This window comes from Erythranthe guttata, chromosome 14 (genome assembly GCF_056151865.1).
Source record: "Erythranthe guttata isolate IM_541 chromosome 14, IM_541, whole genome shotgun sequence".
Lineage (NCBI taxonomy): Eukaryota > Viridiplantae > Streptophyta > Magnoliopsida > Lamiales > Phrymaceae > Erythranthe > Erythranthe guttata.
The window spans coordinates 5,853,024-5,859,023 of record NC_142546.1 but is presented as its reverse complement, the minus strand read 5'-3'; positions in this window follow the sequence as shown (position 1 = coordinate 5,859,023).

Sequence of the window (6,000 nt, the reverse complement as noted above, 5' to 3'; positions counted from 1 at the left end):
TAATGCAATTAAGCAAATCTACTTATTCTTCAGGTTTGTAAGTTGAAACTTGGTAGCCTTGCTCATCATCCCTTGTCCTACTTACTGTTCCATAATGCAATTAAGCTCATCATGACATCAGCAAATAGCACATGAGATATGAAGTGATAGAGGAATTAGATTTACGAAATAATAAGCAGCCAAAAGTTACATAAACAAGAACTTAAAATGAAACCTTACGGATTGTTAGTATAATAATGGAATATCTCAGTTCGCGAGTGTCTTGAAAGGTGTCTGTCTAGATGACATATTTGTTCATGCTAATCAAGAATGCAAAGCAATGTAAAAAATGAAGAAAATAAAATTAAAAGGAAACGACAATGGTCACATCTTATAAGAAAATATAGAACAAAAACAGATGAGATTATGAGTCAAAACTCGCGAGTCTAGTTAATAACTCAACTATTGCCAAAACTTTTGAGGCATGATACACCATGTGATATTAACTACAGACTGCATAGAACAAGGTAACTGCGTGCTTTTACATAATCTTCATCTCCCTTTGGAGCTTTGATCACCACCACCACCTGGCTATGTAGTACCATACCAGCCTACCACCGAGACACCGAAGCAATGCTTACGGGCATAGCTATATGATTAATAAGAAAAAAACCGTGGAGCAATATTTGCATTAGTATCCACGAATAATGCGACTTACATTACTACAAAACTTGTTGGTTCTCATGTATTCAGGTTTAAATTCGATTTTGATAAACTAAATTTCAGAATTAACTTAAAACAAACATTGATAGTATTTGATTAATTAACTTACACTATATCATGATTAAGAACCAGGTGAACCAAGGAGCAAAGTAAATGAAACATTTCCAAAAAATGCAGCCAAAATCAAGAGAAACCATTATGTGCAGAAAAGAACTTAATTCCAATATAATATTTCCAGAGGAAGATAAGAAGAACAATTTTCCTACGGACTCCCATAGTCCCAAGGAAGATAAGTGCCAAAAGTCTGATTCATGATGCTCCTGTTAATTCCAGAATTGTACCTTGACTCTGATTCAGAACGATATTAGTACCGTATGTGATTGTACCATGAGAACTTTATCCATGAATTATCGATGCTTTATTTTGATAATCCATGAAGAACGGTGAATAATGATGATAATTTTTTTTGACGATCGATGATGGATAGAAAAGAACGATTACAGACGATTAGGGTTTAAACTCTGGGAAGAATTAGACATATTATAATTTTAAACTTGTTAATTTGTATTTAACTTTTAAATTATTGATTTTCTAATTGAGTTTTTAAGTTTTAATGAAAGGGTTTTTATGTCATTTTACTTGTACCACAGGGGTCGTACATTTTACTACTGGGTACGTACTAATTCTATGTGGCACAATTTTATTGGTTCATTACGGTCCGAGAAGTACAACCCTCTCGGACCCTAGACAACCCCAATTAATAAGGGGTATTAGTATAAAAAAGAAACTTAATACAAAACAAGAATTGAGGAGATCAAATATAAAGAGATGAAAATTCATCTATTTAGTTAATTATTTATTTTTTTTATTTTGGGGTAACACAGATCTTCGAGATTCGTCCGACTAATTTTGGGAGCAGATGGTATTCCCCATGCGGGGCCCGGTTCTAGGGACCGTGAGGCCTGAGGCAAGAAACGAATATGAGGCCTTTTTTGTACCAAATAAATCTATATAAAAATATTTTTTATGATATTTAATAATTCAAATAATTTAAAAGATATTATATTTTAGTTTACAATGCTTGGGTAAAAATAAAAGGGTTTATTAGGGATAACCCCCTTGTTCATATTTTCTAATGAGGTAGATCCAATTAATTTTTCCCTTTTTGAGATACACCCAAATTTGCCAACTTGGCAAAATAAATTATGTAATTTCCCTTTAATACCCCTTTTTTATTTTGTTTTATTTTTGAACGGTATTTACTTTCTTAACTACGTGATATGAGATTGCTGATATGTTGCCTAAAATCACGGAATAAAATTACGTAAGTATATTGGCGGTTTCTATCAAATCTTGTACAACCGGTTTTGAAGAATTTATCCAGCGTTTCATCGTTTTCCATCGGATTTGAAGATAGGTTCGGATTTCATCGTTTTCATCGTTTTTCATCGTTTTCCATCGTTTTCATCGTTTTCAATCGAGTTCGGATTTGAACCGGTTTTGAAGAATTTATCCAGCGTTTCATCGTTTTCCATCGTTTTTTCACCGGCGTGGAAATAGGTTCGGATTTGAGCGTTCATCGTTGTCCGTTAGAAGATGATGATGTTTGTTTGGAAAAAGGATTGACAGAGTTAGAAGAGGATGGTTCGCGCAGATCGGACCAGAGTTGTTTTATATGAGCTTCGTAGTTGGTTTATGCAATAATCGGAATAATTGTCCGCTGTGGTCGAGTTCATGTTTTTTATCCCGATCGATAGTTGGTTTATTTGTTTATAACAGTCGATTTAAGTGTGTTGGGTAGTACATTAAAATATAGTTCGTAGTCTTTTTTAATTTAGCGTATGGATTTTGCATTTTAAGTTTATTTTTGATGATATTAATGTATTGTCATTCAAATGTATTTGCAGTCTATTTAATCATTTTTTAGTATTCTGCATTTTTTATTTTGTTTCATGATTTTAGGTTTTTTCAGGTTTTTTCGATGGCGAATTTCGTACGAATTTTGTTGAGGTTTGGTGGGTTGGTTGCTATAAAGAGGTGTTTACGATGTAATGGCTCGGTAACTTCGGTTAAGTGTTAAACCGTTGTAATACAGTAGTATACTATTATGAATACCGCATGATACTACCATTATCATTTTATTATACTATTATGAGATTATTAATGTACTAGAGTTTTTTAACTCGACATATTGGTTTGATTGTGTTATGATGTGTTTATGTATTTTATCAAAACCCTAGATTGAAATTATGAGATTATTAATGTTCTATTTTATTGGTTATGTTGGAATACTTTACGTTGGTGTTGTTCTCAATGTTCTTGTCATTTCAGTGGTATATTGTTTGTAACACAATTTCATATCACTACTATAACCGTAATATACTATCATAGCAGATTAATGTACTATATTGAAATTATTAATATACTATGCGGTTGACTAATACGGGATCCATAGTCGATTAACGAGATCCATAGTCGAATTAGATCAATAAGATAGTCTATTACACGATATAAAGAAAATTACCCTAATTGATTAGTATTTCAAACAAACATATTATTCAGTTTCCGTATATATTATTATTTTTTCATATATATTATTATTTACCCTAATCGTTTTCATATAATAAGGAAAATTACCCTAATTGATTAGTATTTCAAACAAACATATTATTCAGTTTCCATATATATTATTATTTTTCCAATAGTCAATTAACTAAACCCATAGTCGAATTAGACACATGGGATAGTCTATTAATTTTAAAACACAAATCCGCCGCCGTCACTTCTCAAATCTAGGGTTTTGATGATTCTTCGGCCCATAGTCGATTAACGAGATCCATAGTAAAATTATACCAGTGGGATAGTCTATTAAATGATATGGGATAGTATATTAATACAGATGTAATTCGACTATGCATCTCGTTAATCAACTATGGGCCGAAGAATTATCAAAACCCTAGATTTGAGTAATCCTAGATTTGAGTAACCCTAGATTGGAGCAGTGACGGCGACGGCGACGGCGGCGAACGACGATATCACTCCTAAATTGATTGTTAGGACCTTGGATGCGGGAGCGGCGGAGGTCTTGGTCGTTTTTGGCGGTCTTGGAGGTGGAGGTGGTCGGATGTGGTGGTGGTGGAGGACTAGGCGATGGTGGAGGTGTTGCTTATGGCCAATATCGTTGTTATCGTCGTTGGCCACCGACGACAACGGTGACGGAGGTGGCGGCGGTCGGAGGTGGAAGCGGCGAACCCGGCGGGAAAATAGGGAGGGATTTCGGAGTGCAGAAAATCGTCAATCGCCGGTGTATAAATTTCTGGTTTTCTTTGGGACGTTTTGCAGATTTTGATAGTGGTTTTGTGGGGATAGTGTTTTAACGGGAAAATAGAGAGGGATTTGATATTATTTCAATAGGTAAAGTAACAGGATTTGTGGGATTTGATTGAGGGTACTTATGTAATTTAGAAAAGTTTGGGTTTTTATCAAAATGGCAAATTTAAATTTGGATCTACCCCTATTATTTGAATGTTTAAGGGGGTTATATCTAATAGACCCAAAATAAAATAGTATAGTTAGAATTTTTGGAGCCCTTAAATATAAAGATAAAATATATATTTTGATGGGGTAGGTATTGATAAATTCCCAAGTGCAAATATAAAACGCAAGTCAGTCATCAGTCACGTTTCACAAGCGTGTCAGTCCTTAAAGCAAATATAAATATGCAATTAACTCCCTAGCTATGTGGGCAAAGTCCGAAACACCATTCACTTTATTTTGAAATTACCTGCAAATGTCTGACACACCTTTCCACACACTTTTCACGCGCCGTTTGGGAGACGCGCTCCACACCTTTTTAACTATCTGTTGCGGTTTTTCCCGTTTTTCAGTTTTTTTTGCTTGTATAAATACCCACAACCAGGCGGAAGCATTAAGGCAACAAAGGAAAGAAAAGTGATCATTTTCGAAGAAGAAGAATGGTGCGGGCAAAGAAGAGGAAGGAGAAACATGGTTTACTTTTTCTTTCCTTTTAAGAAATTGATTCTGAAATTTGTTGTTATTGTTCTTTTTTTTTTTTTGCTTAGGTTTGCAAAAGAAAAAAAAAAATTGTGTATTCTCATATTGAATGGTTATGAACATTTTCAGTAGTGGATAGTATCTATCGGCGAGATTGGAGTTTTCTCAAATAAAAAAATGAACAAATGGTTCCAGTAAAAGTTGTTTTCTTGTTTATGTTTGCAAAAGATGTTCATTTGCTGTTGAATTGCATGATTTTGAACACTTTCACCCTTGGGTATCATTCATCTGCATATTAGTATTTCCCCAAATCATTTTTTGTCCTAACAAGGTTTGATTTTGGACATTAGATGTGTTTAAATAATATAAATTGCATTATACAATGGCAGTACTATTGTTGTTAAACAGTATCAAAATAAGGTAATGGACTTTCTTCTGATGTAAGTAAATAATATATATTGTATTGCATAATGGTATAGTTAATATGGTTGTATGGTGTTGAGACAGGCAAGTGCAGGTACAATTACTATAACTACATAGTACCGTTATTATTTTACAATTGTATTTTTGCTGATTATTTTTTTTCTTTATAATCGTAATACATTTGCAAAGGATGATGCGCAACAAGCTTGTAGGTGCTCTCCTAGCGCTTTCAAAGAAGAAATGGACATAATTAAGCCAATGATGACAACTAGACATTTTGCTGCCTTGGAGGAAAATCCTTTCGGGCACTTCCTAAACATGCCTAAAATGTACCATAGTTTCTTAAAGATGTCAGTTCTATTGAAGAAGACGTACAACATGGAGAAACGTACATTCTGGTTTGGAGGTAAAACTATCCTCGTCGTATTTGACCCTAGGGAGTTCTGCATTATGATGGGATTGCTGTTTAAGGGGGTACCCATCAATAAAAGCCTAAAAATAGAAACTCCTTTCAGTCGACGTGTTTTTGGGGGTAAATTGACCCAAGTGAAGTGTCATCAAATTGTTGAAAAACTACAGAAGTATGCAGTTAAGACCGATCAACAATTCATTGAGGATTTTATTAGGTTGTATAGTATTTCTGCTTGCAATACTTTTTTATTGCCAAATGGTAAGTTCCAACTGTCAAGGTATGTTTATCCGCACGTTGACAAAATGGAGCGAGTAGGAGATTTTGCATGGGGAAAACTGGTATATGATGTGCTTATTGAAAACATTGAGGCGCGCTTGGCTGGAGCACCAGGGTATTTTGATGCTTGCACCATTTGATTATTGGCATGGGTGAGCAGAAGGATCTGTGCA